We start from the raw sequence: 15,432 nt of genomic DNA on the forward strand, positions 1-15,432 counted from the left end.
ATCTCTAGTTGCGGTGGAGAAGATGGCAGTGAGCTGCCTCGTAGAACCACTGCAGTCCTTGGGATGTACATTCACCCAAAGTGCTATAAGGGATGGGTAAATCTGAAGGTGTGCATTGTGTAATTATTATTGAGGTCAAAACGTTTCAATGTTATGACTCACAGAATTGTGTATGGTTAGATTCAACGAGGTAAAGGAATGATACTATACTACATAGACCTTAGGTTTAGGGTAAAAATTCGGCACAACATCGTGGGCCGAAGGGCCTGTACTGTGCTGTACTGTTCTATGTTCTATACAACAGATCCTTGTGAGTTCAAAACACAGTACCCCTCAATTGGTGAACTGCCCTCCAGTTAGCCAATGGGTCGTGTGTCCACTTGCAGGAGGGAGTAACAATCCGAATGATGTGTGTCCTTGCTGAGCATAGAAACAGTTGCAAGTTCCTTTGATGCAAAGAGGTTTGAGAATCTACTGGACACAGGAACACAAGGAGACCACAATGGAGATGAGGAAACTTTACTGTCCTGATCAAAGAGACAATGACAGAGCTGACTGTAACCATCCAGGCTCAGATAGAGGATCCATCCTGTACCAATAGAAAGTACATCAATGAAACTCAATAAAGGATGTCAGGGTTCCCAATGCCTGGAGAAGTGTACCTAATGAGTCATATAAACCACAACGATCCAGTCCTATCCTCTGTTGAATTAACTGATCCCAGGTGAAGTGGAGGCAGTGGTTCAGCTTTCAAGCTAATGAAATAATAATTAGTGACAGTTTATAAGCAGCAAGAGCAGATAAATAATGTACAATGCACAACTGGTGTGGTGAATGCTTTTCATTTTCTATCACGAAGGATGAACAGTAAGCAGTCAGATACTCCCTGAAATAGACACAGGTTTTCAGTGGGTGCATGTGTGGGGGTGGGGTAGACTTCCCAATTCTGCAACGGCCCTGTTGAATATGGCGGGTTTTTCCGCAAGCAGGCATCATGGGCAGCTCTCCAGTTTGCGGTCAAGACCTCTGTGTCCTTCAGAAAATCCCACACACCGAGAGTGAACGTTAACGAAAGCACAACTGAAACTAGCACAAGGCACTTAGTTCCCAAACAGTGGGATTATTGTCAATAAATGAACTGCAACCAAGACTAGGAATGAAGAAAATATCATTGTGCTCATGTTGAGCACTCTTCTAGATGAGAAACACTGAATCACTGAACCCTCCATCACAGAAGGAGGTCATTCAGTCTGCCTGTTCTAGCTCTTTGAAAGATGCTTCGTGGGGAGGCAATGCCTAGTGGTATTGTCACTGGACTGTTGACCCAGATAATGTTCTGGGGACCCGGGTTCGAATCCTGCCATGGCAGATGGTAGAATTTGAATTCAATAAATATCTGGAATCAAAAGTCTAACGATGACCATGAATCTAGTGTCAAAAAACCATCTGGTTCACTAATGTCCTTTAGGGAAGGAAACTGTCATCCTTACCTGGTTTGGCCTACATGTGACTCCAGACCCACAGCAATGTAGTTGACTCTTAACTGCCCTCTGGGCAATTAGGGATGGGGAATAAATGCTGCCTGGCCAGCAATGCCCTCACCCCATGAATGATTTTTTTAAAAACCCAGCTCTTCTTGGTCACTCCTTTATATTGTTTCAGTTTTGCAAACTGAAAGGTGGCAATGTGAAATCGTTGAGATTAAAGATAGCCCTGGTTCAGGCACTCTCGCATGGATTTACACAGAGCTTCATTCATAAGAATGCTTCACTGTTAACTGTGGGCACTGTTAGCCTGAGGACTGCGAAGTTCATGGAAATCAGCATCAAACTAACATGAACAAACAGCTGGCAATCAACTAGCAATGGAAACCCCATTAGCCATGAGGAGGGATATATACAGTGGCTGGGGAAGACAACTTTTTAATTAGACTTTCACTAATCAGATGCTTTAACAAGAGACAAAAACACGAAAGAACTGTGGATGCTGGAAATTTGAAACAAAAATAGAAATTGCTGGAAAATCTCAGCAGGTCTGGCAGTATCTGTGGAGAGAAAGTTAATGTTTCGGGTCCAGTGACCCTTCTTCAGAACAGAGTCAGGGACAGTGTGTCACAACAGCCCCATGAGAAACTGTACATAGTTAGCACAAGAAGGTAAACATAGGGTGGTGGTGGAGGGTTACTTTTCAGTCTGGAGGCCTGTGACCAGCGGTGTGCCACGACGATCGGTGCTGGATCCACTGCTTTTTGTCATTTATATCAATGATTTGGATGGGAACATGGGAGATATGGTTAGTAAATTTGCAGATGACACCAAAATTGTGGTGTAGTGAAAAAAGTTATCTCAGAGTACAACGGCACCTTGATCAGATGGGCCAAGGGGCCAAGAAGTGGCAGATGGAATTTAGTTTAGATAAATGTGAAATGTTACATTTTGGAAAGGCAAATCAGGGTAGGACTTATACACTTAATGGTAATGTCTTGGGCAGTGTTGCCGAGCAATGAGACCTTGGAGTGCAGGTTCATAGTTCCTTGAAAGTGGAGTCACAGGTAGACAGGATGGTGAAGAAGGCGTTTGGTACACTTGCCTTTATTGGTCAGTGCACTGAGTATACGAGATGGAAGGTCATGTTGCGACTGTACAGGACATTGGTTAAGCTACTTTTGGAATACTGCGTGCAATTCTGATCTCCCTGCTACAGTAAAGATGTTGCTAAACTCGAAAAGGTACAAAAAAGATTTACAAGGATGTTGCCAGGTTTGAAGGGCTTGTGCTATAGGGAGAGGCTGAATAGGCTGGGACTATTTTCCCTGGAGTGTCAGAGGCTGAGAGTGACCTTATAAGTGGTTTATAAAATCATGCGGGGCATGGATAAAGTAAACAGACAAGATCTTTTCCCTGGGGTGGGGGGAATCCAAAACCAGAGGGCATAGGTTTAAGGTGAGAGGGGAAAGGTATAAATGGGGCCTAAGGGGCAACTTTTTCACACAGAGGGTGGTGTGTGTATGGAAATGAGCTGCCAGAGGAAGTGGAGGAAGCTGGTACAGTTACAATATTTAAAAGGTATCTGGATGGGTACATGAATAGGAAGGGTTTGGAGGAATATGGGCCAAATGATGGCAAATGGGACTGGATTAATTTAGGATAGCTAGTCGGCATGGTTGAGTTGAACCAAAGGGTCTGTTTCCATGCTGTATGACTCCACAACTCTAGGAAACATGTGTTGCACTTCATCAGTTCAACATGTGTTTTTTTTAAGGCCCTGGTCTGGTACTTATCAGTATCTCCAAACTGTCAGTTCCAGACACGGCTATGATTCTTTCAAAAGATCAAAGATTATGACCAGAGGGACAGGGGCCTTTCCTTGTTAAACGGTCACACGCTGCATGGGTATAGCCGCAGGATGAAATATGACACCCTGCTGCGCAATATCAAATGTTAATCATTCTGACATTCAAAGCTCAACACTCGAGATGCTTACTGATTTCCCTTTGCACATACACAACTGTTTGCCGTGTATGTTCAATGTTTGAATTACCTTACAATTACAAGGAAACAGCTCAGAAAAAGGAAAAAAAATTCAAAAGTCTGAAATTTAAAAGTGCTTATTATAAACTTTCACAGCTTTTGCACAGAGGCTGTTTGCTGAGTTTATATTCAGACTTAAACACATTTCCCTGTCTCATGAGCTCAGTTTAAAATGCAATTTGGACATCATTTGCAAAACTAATCACCAACAGTACTTTAATGCAAATTACAGTAAAAACCATTGGCAAAAGCTGACCAACACTGGCACAAGGTGCCAGGTATGACTCAGTGGGTACCAGTCTTGCCTCTGAGTCACAGGAAGTCTCAGAGAATGTTAATGTGCAGCACAGGAGGTGATGGTATAAGGTGAAGATGTTGGCTGTGCAATGTTGCAGGTTTGATAGCAGATTGTCTGTTGTAAGTTCAACTCCATCATCAGGTGCTTTCTATAGAGTTTAATATCAGGAAGGTGATGCTGGAACTGTATAAAGCATTGGTAAGACCACAGCTACAGTACTGTGTGCAGTTCTGGAATCTATATTCGAGGAGGGTCGATGTGGAAGTGCCAGTGTTGGACTGACCTAGGATGTGACAGCAGTGGATGGGGCGCAGAGGAGATTTCCCAGAATGGTGCCTGGCCTGGAGAGTTTCAGCGATGAAGAGAGATTGGGCAGACTTGGATTGTTTTCCTTAGAGCAGAGGAGACTGAGGGGCCATGATTGAGACGGACAAAATTATGAGGGACATAGGCAGGGGAGACTGGAAGGAACCAGGGGATGTATATTTTAGATAAGATGCAGGAGGTTTAGAGGAGATTTAAGGATTTTTTTTTCACCCAGAGAGTGGTGGGAATTTGGAACTTATTGCCTGTAAGAGTGGTAGAGGCAGAAGCCTTCAGAACATTGAAGAAATATTTAGATACACACTTGCGATGCCAAGACAGACAAGGCTATGGGCCAAGAGCTGGGATGGGATTTGAACAGTCAGGTGGTAGTTTTTGACTAGTACAGACTCGAAGGGCCAAAGGGCCTTTTTCTGTGTTGTAGACCTCTCCGAATCTATGACACTGGGGGAGTGTGACACTGTCACAGGCTCTGCCTTTCAGGTGTGGTGTTATACTGACACATCACACACCCTCTCAGCTTGATATAAAAGACTGCAATGTGACATCTTTGGCGGGGGGTGGGGTGGGGGCACAAGGGAATCTATTCCTTAATCAACATCACCAGGACAAATTACTGGTCATTATCATATTGCTGTGAGGGGGCTTGCTGTGCATGGATCAACTACAATATTTCCCAAATTACAACATGTCTGCCACTCAAAAAATAACTAACCAGTTTGCAGCAGCCTCAGATCAAGAAAGTTGCAATTCAAATGCAGCAAACTTTTAACCGGCACCTTATCAACTGGCACTCTCGATAAAACTGGCAAAAAGTGTGACACCTCAAATATCGCAAAGCCAAAACATTTATTCTGTAAATAAAGTATAACAGTGACGTGTGTAACCTCTGCATTACATTTCTATTACTTTCTATGGTGATTTTACATCAATTTTAGAATGTGTGTTGACGGTTTTACATAGATTATCCTGAGGGATGTTGATGTCTCAAAGCTTCTCATAGCCAGGGTTTACTGTGGTTATATGGACCTCTTGATTGCCCAGAATATTGGACCAACCAGCATACACCTGGTCCGATAGGTGCTGGAAAATAAAAATGTTAGCTGTACACTTCTTTTATGGGTTTCAGAGTAGTAGAGTGTATCTCTTTCAGCTTTCAAAACTAGACATATACACAGGAGAAATAATCATCTTTATAAGAATTCTATCCTGCAAGCAACAAAGCAACATTTTATAACAAAAGAAAAACCAAAAGAACTGCAGATGCTGTAAATCAGAAACAAACACAGAAATTGCTACAAAAGCTCAGCAGGTCTGGCAACATTTGTGGAGAGAAATCAGAGTTAATGTTTCAGGTCAAGTGACCCTTCCTCAGAACTGTATTTTCTAACAAAGGATTAGTTTCATTGAGACCTGACATGTCTCCATTGTAAATACAGCCAGCTAATTGCTACAGAATTTCAATGGGTCCCTTCCACATTTTTTCTTTCCAAGTTATTACTATCGCTTTGGTTAACAAACTGGAGAATTGTTGTTAAGAAAACAATATGTACATTTGGAAAAGTAAACAGCATAAATAATTGGTTTCTGCAGTAAGTGTTCAGGAAACAAATGGGCATACATTAAAAATCTCAACAAAGTTCAGAAACGAAGATGTTACAGAGTCACTATTACAGACGTACCGAGCTTCTTAACTATCACAACCTCTTCAATGCAGTACCAACTCTAAAGAATAATGTAGGATATACAGCACAGAAACAGGCTAATCAGAAACACAGAATTATTATGGTGACAAAGACCATTCAGCCCATCGTGTCTGAACTAATTCTATTACCAAGTGTCAATCTCCTGCCTTTTCCCCACATACCTGCACACCATTTATATCAAGAGTATCATCCAATACCCTCCTGAAGGCCTCAGTTGAACCTGCCCCTGTCCCATTTCCAGACCCTAACCACACGCCGTGTGAAAAAGCTTTTCCTCACATCACCCTTGCTCCATTTGCACATCACTTTAAACCCATGCTCTCTCATTATTGTTTCTTTTACAAGCAGGAACAGTTTCTCCCTGTCTGCTTTATACAGCCCTATTCAGGATTTCGAAAACGTCTATCAGATCTCACCTCAGCCTTCTTCTCCCCAGGGAAAGGACAGTGCTAACTTCTGGAAGACTTGACCAAATCAGTCTGGTGTGGATGTCCCACTTCAATCTCGTCCTATCTTTCTTTATCTAAATCTATCCATTTACCCTCTATTCCTTTCTTACTCATACACTCGTCCAGTTTCCCTTTAGATAGGTCTGTGGCTCTATAAGAATAGATGGTATGAAGCTAAATACACTGGATGTCTGAAGAGACTTGGGGGTTCAGGTGCACAGAACTTAAAAATGCCACGAACAAGTGCAGAAAATAATCAAAGAAGTTAATGGAACACTGGCCTTTTTACCTAGAGAACTGGAGTACAAGGCTGTGGAAGTTATGCTGCAGATATACAAAACACTGGTTAGACCCCACCTGGAGCACTATGAGCAGATCTGATTTTTAGATTTAGATTTTGACTTTAATGTCACACACAGAAGTACAGGAGTACAGTGAAAAATGTACAATGTCATTAATACATGGCACCATCTTAGGAACGAAGGTACCCAGGTGCAAAAAACATAGGTACAAATTATTAAGGAAACAAAATTATAAAGTTAACCGTTAGCTTCATAGAATAAGTAGAAAAATAAAGAAATAAGATTAAACACCTTCTTAATATAAACTAGAAGAATCTGGGCACCATGCCTTAGGAAGGATGGATTGGTCTTTAAGGGAGTACAACAAGAATGATACCTGCATTTCAGGGGTTAAATAAAAGAACAGATGACACAAATTAGGCCTGTTTTCTCAAGAAGTTTGAAGGTTAAGAGATGATCTGATCAAATTCTTCAAGATATTAGCAGGAAAAGCCAGGGTAGATAAAAATAAACTATTTCCACTGGGTGGAGATTCTAGAACTAAGGGCATAGTCTGAGAATTAGGGCCAGACCATTCAGGAGGGATGTTAGGGAACACTTGTACACAGAAAGGGTGGGAGAGGTTTGGAACTCTCTTCCACAAATGGCAGTGGATGCTGGATCAGTTGTTAATTTTAAATAAAATTTTTTTTGTTAAGCAAAAGTATTAAGCGATGTGGGCCAAAGGCAGGTATGGAGTGAGGTCACAAATCACAATGAATGGTGGAACAGGCTTGAGGGGCTGAATGGCCTACTCCTTTGTTCCTGCGCTCGTATAGATGAGAGACCAGCCAATTGAGGACTGTGTCTATGCAACATTTCAGATCTTGCCGTTTCTAAGTTATGGTTGAGCAGCTGTGGCCAGATCTTGCTCAGATCACATCACCACTCCAATTTTACACCGTGGCCACTCCCTGCCAAGATAGTTCGTCAATTAATAATAATTAAAGTTCATGCGCAGAAGGTTAAACAATGTGTGGCTCTTGGACGCAGCCAATTTTCAAAGGGCTGAAGCTGAGACACCACAGGTGTGCTCCCCTCACCCACTGCCAGTGGGACTGAGTTCCAAATTTTCACTACTTTCCGGGGAAAGATGTTTCTCCTGAATTCCATAGTGGATTTTTTTGGAGAATGTAGAATGCCAGGCATTTTTGGGGAACTGCCTGTCAGAAACAACGGTTCACAAACCCCTTTTCATTTCTAACCAAATTACAGGAGAATTTACTTTTACCACAGTGTATCAAAGCACCAGGAAACACTGATACACCTCTCTCTGCAGTTTGCTTCCACTATAACAGCCACTAACACCGTCGTTTTCATTAAACTCAGGGACTGGCTCTACCTAAGAGTGAGAACAATCTCACTTGGTGAGTTTCTGCACAGATCCTTTTATTGACATGGCTGATGCAGACAGCCCTGTGAGGTAAGTGTTTCTCTCTCTAGCACACAATGTCCCTTCTCTCTGAGAGAGTCAAGTGCATGTCTGCTGATGTCACTATTAGTTCATCAAAAACATTGGTATCTCCATATTCTGTAAGATTTGTGTCAAAGGAGACAAGGGAAAGGTTTGTCTAACATCATTATTCGTTCTCTTCTCTGTCAAGAACACGGTTTCCACAAGCGCTGTGTTCCCTCAGTACTGACCCTCCGACTGTGCGGCACTCCCTCAGTACTGACCCTCCGACAGTGCGGCACTCCCTCAGCACTGACCCTTCGACAGTGCGGCACTCCCTCAGCACTGACCCTTCGACAATGTGGCGTTTTGTCAGTACTCAAGTGTCAATGCTGATTGATGAGTTTACATCCTGGACTGGGAGTTGATCACCACATCTTCTGACTCAGAAATGTGAGCGTTTCCACCTGAGACAAGGTTGACACATACAGATCCCAGCATTCTCAGTATTATTCTTCAGCAATTGTAGCCAGTTGTCTGAAGTCATTACTGGCAACTTTTTGCTGTCTAATTGCCTCACTTTCCATATTGTTGGGTTCTGACTCAATTTGTCACCTATCTTCACCTTCCTTGGAGTTTAATTTCCCCACTCTTTAATGTAACATTACTGTATATCTTGCAAAGCTTTGATAAAAACTGTGCACTTTACTGGACAATGGGGGATTGTTTTCACAGACACTTTCTTTACTAATTGCTCCTCTGTTGTCACTGACAGCTCCATGAGGCAAATTTGCCAAAGTAAATGGAAAAAGTGAGCAGAGTGAAAACTCTAAGCAGGAAATGATCTGTATGGTATCACAGAGAGACCGGGAGAAGGAAGTGGGACCAGAGAGAAAAGCCGTGTTTGTAAATGTGTTCTAACCGGTTTCACTTTGGAGAAGGGCCAAAGCACCAGGTGCCACACCAGATCCGCAGAGATCAGGCAACCAGCTGAAGAGATCTCCAGGAAATTTTTCAGGAGCTGCGTCCAATTGGCTGATGGATTTAGAGCTGGTTACACAGGTGTCTGAAATATCTGCCAAGCTCCAGCCAGATGGGTGTGTTTATCAGGCAGACTCACCTACGCCTGTGTGAAGAATATTCCTGGTGGAGGGTTTTAGACAGTGCAGCAGGTGCGAACATCACCAGTGGTGCCAGGGATAGGGGCATCTGTTTTTTAACAATGCAATCCTGGTCATGGCAGATAAATTCAGTAAAAATTTGGAATTATGGATGTAATGATGACCATGAAACCATTCTCAATTGTTGGTAAAATCCATCTGTTTCACTTATGCCCTTTAGGGAAAGAAACTGCCATGCTTACCTGGTCTGGTCTACATGTGACTCCAGACACACAGCAATATGGGCAACTCTGAAATGCCCAGGTTTAAGAAGCCACTCAGATCAAAGGTATGGGCAGCAAATGTTGACCCTGCCAGCAATGCACCTACCTCAGGAAAGAACAACAGCTGAAAGCAAATGTAGATATTTTTACAGTCACACATAATGTAAGATTCAAGCCACTGTCAAACCCACAGCACTGGGTTAGTGGCTCATTCCACAATAACTCTCACCTTCCAGCAATACAGTTCTCAAATCAGTTCTTCTACACCACATATGTCCTTACACCCCCTGTTAAATTACATTCCAGTAGGAAGAAAGCAAATTATGATATTCAAAATAGCTGAATAAATACCTTACTATCCATCTCACCAGCCGCTGCATTCAGAGGATCATCCTCCAATATTTCTACCACCTCCAGGAAGATGCCACCACCAAACACATCTTCAACAGTCCCGCCAACATTCCACAGTGACTGTTTACTCCCTGCCAGCTCAGTCTACTCCTCCATTACTCCGACCACTTCCTATTCCCCATGGGGCCTTGCCATGCAATCCTGAAACCCAATCACCACTTCCTTCCTCACTGTGTAAGGTGCCGGACATACCTTCCAGGTGAAGCAGCATCTTACTTGTACTTCTTTCAATCTAATATACTGCACTGCTTGTTCACAATGTAGGCTCCTTTACCTTGGCTGGACTGTGACCACTCTGCAGAACAGCTCTGCTCTGTCCAAAGCAATGAGTCTGATCTTCCAGTCGCTTCCCATTTTGATAAAGCATTTTGCTCTCATGTCAACATTTCTCTCCCCTGCCTGCTAAGTATTACAGTGAAGCTCAACACAAGCTGAATGAACAGCACCTTAGTTTCCCCTTTTATACACTGAGTTCAACAACTTCGGACCATGAATGCGGTCCTCCATTTTGATAGCGCCTCTCCCCACTTGTTTCTCCTTTACGTGGGTTTGCTCGCAGCACAGCAGATCCATTTAGGACAATTCATACCCACCATTTCACCTATCCTTCATCTATATCATTCCTCTACTACCACTGACACTCCATCTGTCTTTGCCTCTGGACATTATTACCATCTATTTCACTTGCTCCTCCCATCTTCCTTTGAAAACAGCATAAAAACCATCACTTTTCCAGCCCCTTTCAGTCCTGAATGTGTTATATTCAAGGACTGGTAGCTGATTGGATGTTTTATTTGGTCAGTCATGTGGATGCTGGCTCTGACCAGGCATCCACAGAGAACGTGGAGAAAGAGGAATCACTGACTGCACTGGTATTTGGTGGGGGGTGTTGGAAGGCTGTGTGTTTGAAAGCTGCTAGACTAGAAAGTAGTGTTTGAGTTTCCTTACTGTATCTTTCAGTACTTAGCTCTCTTACAGCTCCGACAATCCACCCATTTTCAGCTGCACCTTTCTGATACCACACTACAAGTGTTGTGTATTTAATGGATGCAACAGACTGCACACAAAGGCACTTAAGGACGAGGTAGAAGTCACATACTAAAGCAAGGCAGCCAGGACAGATAGATACACTGGCCCTGGAGCCAGTACAGTGAGGGCTGATCCTGGGTATGGAGGGACTGTTTCAGGAGGACAGGTTGAGTAGTTTGGGCCTGTACTCACTGGAGTTTAGAAGAATGAGAGGGAACCTTATTGAAACGTACAAGGTTCTGTTGCTCATTCACGACAGAGATGAGGGATTTCTTTTAAATTGAACACAGAAAATAGGAGCAGGACTAGGCCATTCGGCCCTTCTTAGCCTGCTCCACCATTCAATATGATCATGGCTGGTCATCCAACTCAGTCCCCTGTTCCTGCTTTCTCCCCCATACCCTTTGATTCCATTAGCCTTAAGAACGACATCTAACTCCTTCTTGAAAACAATGAATTTTAGCCTCAACCACTTTCTGTGGCAGAGAATTCCACAGACTCACCACTGTCTGGTGAAGAAATCTCTCCTCATCTCCATCCCAAATGGACACTTTCTTTGCAAGTAATGAGACTGAAATTACAGGGAAGAGAAGTAACTGCAAGAATTATTCAATCTGCTGAATCACCAGAGGGAGCAAAGCTTTCAAGCCCCTTGGCCACTCAGAGGGGAGTGAATCTGTGGAATTCTTTACCGCATAGGACCGCTGAGACTGGGTCATTACATATAGACACGGCTGAGATAAACTTTTAAACAGGAAGGGAATCAAGGATTACGGAGAAAAGGCAACAAAGTGGATCTGAGGATTATCAGATCAGCCATGATCCCAATGAATGGCAGAGCTGTCTGGATGGGCTGAATGGCTTACTTCTGCTCCTACATTTAATGGTACAATTGCAATTCTCCAAATATGCAGCACCCTGCCTGCTCAAGTAGAGATTTTCTTGCTGAAATGAATTCCGTTATAATGATCCTTGGAGTCTGGTTTTAGGGTTACCTCCTCACTGCGGGCATCGGATACAATGGGGGAACCCTGTCCCCAAGGAGCTGTGAGTAATCTCTGCTCTCAGGTGCGAATATTTCTGATGCTAGACGACTGCAGAAGCACAGCTCCCTGGGTATCTCATGCACAGTGAACACAAATGGAGTGATCCCTCTCAGTTGATCATAGAATCCCTATAGTGTGGAAGCAGGCCTTTCAGCCCATCATGTCCACACCGACCCTCTGAAGAGAATCCCACCCAGACCCACCCACCTCCCCATCCTTATAACACTGCATTTCTCATGGCCATTCCACCCTAACCTGCACATCTTTGGGCTGTGGGAGGAAACCGGAGCACCCAGAGGAAACCCACGCAGACACAGGGAGAATGTGCAAACTCCACACAGAGAGTCGCCCGAGGGTGGAATCGAACCCGGGTCCCTGGCGCTGTGAGGCAGTAGTGCTAACCACTGAGCTGCCCGTGTTGCCAGATGTGCTGGCTGATCTACAAGATCCCAGATGATCACGTGTGTGTAGTATATGGCTGCACGGACTCGTGAGTAACCAGTGGGAGCATCAAATCGCAGGACCCTCCTAAACCAAGGACCTGGTCACAGCTGTGGAATCAGGTCCTGTGTTTCTGAGGAGACTAAAGCTGAGAAAGTGCAGGCCAGAGGTGTAAATAAAGGCCTCTTCAGTGGCAGAAATAGCTACAGGAATGTTAGCAATCACCTCCAAACAAAAGCCCATCTCAGAGCAGGTCCTGGGAGCAAAAGCCTTTCATTGAGGTAAAGAAGCAGCTGTCAGATTTCAGTCACTAAAAGCTCTTCCTTGACTATTTGGTTGCTCAGACCATCCAATTCCTGCTCCAGTTCTGAGGAAGGGTCACTGGACCTGAAACGTTAACTCTGTTTTTGCCTTCACAGATGCTGCCAGACCTGCTGAGCTTTTCCAACAACTTTGTTTTTGTTCCTGATTTACAACACCTGCAGTTCTTTCAGTTTTCATCTATTCCTGCTATCCTGGTACCTTGTGTTCCCTGGTGAGTTGCTGGAAATGTGGATAAATAAGCTGCTGATGAGGTGTTTAAACTGCAGACACACTCTGCCATGTGAGGGGAGCAGTATCGATAAACACAGCGAGGTGTTCAGGGTGACTGCTTTCCTCCACTGTTTTAATCTCCGAGCCATGGAGAAACAGCATTCCCTGTACCCTCCCCATCAATATTCCCAAACCTTGATAAGTTCAAACTCACCACTCGCATCCCAAGCAGGGCAGTCCCAGAAATTGCTTCAAAATTACTACAGCAAACTTTTTATTAACTGGCTCCAATGGGACCAGGAGTGTATTGGTTGATCAAATATTCCATTTGTATTAAGAGGTCCGCTTAATCAGTGTAAAAACACACACTAAATAACACAAAGGTAATGCAGAGGGTATACACATCACTGTTATACTTTAATCACTTAAATCACTTAAATAATAAGGCAATTTTGCCTTAAATAAAACTTACCAGCAGCCAGCCTTCTCACTCGCACCCACAACTGATTACTTGGACATCATGGAGATTGAGATAATACAGTAAATTTTGGTATTCGAAGTATATGACTTTTGCTGGTTTATCGAGAGGGCTGGTTCATAAGGGGCCGGTTAAAACAAAGTTTGCTGTATATAACCACACTCCACAATTCACTCCAGACCACAAAAGTCAGAGCAGAGAAACAGCCCTGTCATTTCTTTTACCACACACATACACTGCATCATTCAAAGCTCTCCACAGAGGGAGATCTTAAAAAATCCATTATGATACCCTTGCTCGATGGTCCTCAGGATATCAGACAGGTTGAGGAGTTAATGAAGAAAAAGCAATAACAAATTCTCCAACAGAGACCATTACAGAGTAATACTAAACAGTCGGAACCATTAGTCAGGAAAACAGCAGTCAGGAGATTTAAGGAAATTCTGTGCTTGACTGGCCTTAGTACAGATTCCCCGAGAGGCAAATTTTCTTGAAAAAAAAAAACAGATTTCATTGAAATACAACAGTGTGAAAAGTGTTTGTACTTTTGCACAATGTGGTTGAGCTAAAACTAAGCTTTTTACATTAAATTCTATTGCTGATCCCTGGTCACACCTCTGTGAGCCCAGGTAGGAATTCAGTCAATGCCACAGAAACAAGCAAAAGTAGGCCATTCGACCCTTCAAGCCTGTTCCACCATTCAATATGATTAATGCTGATCACCCAACTCAGTCCCTTGTTCCTGCTTTCTCCCCATATCCTTTGACCCCTTTAGCCCTAACAATCATATCTAACTCATTCTTGAAAGCATTCAATGTTTTGACCTCAACTGTTTTCTGTGGCAGAGAATTCCACAGGCTCACTACTCTCTGGGTGAAGAATTTTTCCACATCTTAGTCCTAAATGGCTTATGCAGCACCCTTAGCCTGTGAACAGGAATTGGTTTAGCTCATATGGCTGGTTTGTAATGTACAGTAACACCAACAGGGTGGGTTCAAATCCTGCACCAGCTGAGGTTACCATAAAGGATCTCACCTTCTCAATCTCTCCTGTTGCCTGAGATCCAGACAGCCCCAGGTTAAGCCACCACTGTATGGTCTGGTAAGACTATGGACTGTGACAGCTGGCTCTGGAGTCACCCAGTCATTGGCAACGTGAGTGTGCGGGATAATGCATGTATGATAAATATAGCACATATATGTCATGTATGAAAGAGCCATAAGCACATAAGTATTCTGCTCAAAACATGGCCTCGTTGCATCCCATTCCCTAAGCAATGCTGCATATGAATTATTGTTTCAATACAATATGTATTAAGAGGTAACTAACTAATTCTCTACGAGGCCAGCAATACGAGAAATGAGGACAGTTCAAAAACAGAAATTGCTGGAAAAACTGAGCAGGTCTGGTAGCAACTTGTGGAGAGAGAAAGCAGAGTGACCTTGGATCCAAAACGTTAACTCTGCTTTCTCTCTCCACAGGTTGCTGCCAGACCTGCCGAGTTTTTCCAGCAATTTTTGAGTTTGTTTCTGATTTTCAGCATCGACAGTTCTGTGTTTTTTGTTAAATGATGACAGTTGTTGAGCTGCCTGCACTGTACATTTAGTAATACCAGCCTACTCTTCAGACTGACAGAAGAAGACAAACGGATGTGTTGTTTCTCGATTCCAATAACCACTGTCCATCAATTTGATACTCTCCGACCTTAGCAGTCTCCAGGATAATGTTACTCAGCATCCAGAAAACTCATCTACAAAATCCCTTCCAATAACTCCGTAATTAATAATATTGTGGCTCTTTCGGAAGGGGTGTATGAATATTTCAGCACTTCCATTTAGTTATTTTAAAACTCTTCCCCAGTCTGAGAACCACAGTCAATAGTCTGAATACATTTTAAATTCTCCAGGCAGCAAGTTATGTGCTTCCCAAATGAACCAAAATTAAAAGATAGTAGGAACTGCAGATGCTGGAGAATCTGAGATGACAAGGTGTAGAGCTGGATGAACACAGCAGGACAAGCAGCATCAGAGGAGCAGGAAGGCTGACGTTTTGGGCCTAGAAGGGTCTA

The 15,432-nt window shown here is 43.3% G+C and overlaps 1 long non-coding RNA gene across 1 annotated transcript in view; it reads right to left on the reverse strand.

Moving 5' to 3' along the window:
* Window positions 1–5,036: 5,036 nt before the first annotated feature.
* The window catches only part of LOC125485747, a 75,518-nt gene continuing 65,122 nt past the window's right edge, over window positions 5,037–15,432 (reverse strand). The window contains exon 3 of the long non-coding RNA XR_007264435.1: window positions 5,037–5,235. This is a non-coding gene — a long non-coding RNA (uncharacterized LOC125485747). The remainder of the gene's footprint in view (window positions 5,236–15,432) is intronic.

This window comes from Rhincodon typus, chromosome 22 (assembly GCF_021869965.1).
Source record: "Rhincodon typus isolate 14 chromosome 22, sRhiTyp1.1, whole genome shotgun sequence".
Classification (NCBI taxonomy): Eukaryota; Metazoa; Chordata; class Chondrichthyes; order Orectolobiformes; family Rhincodontidae; genus Rhincodon; species Rhincodon typus.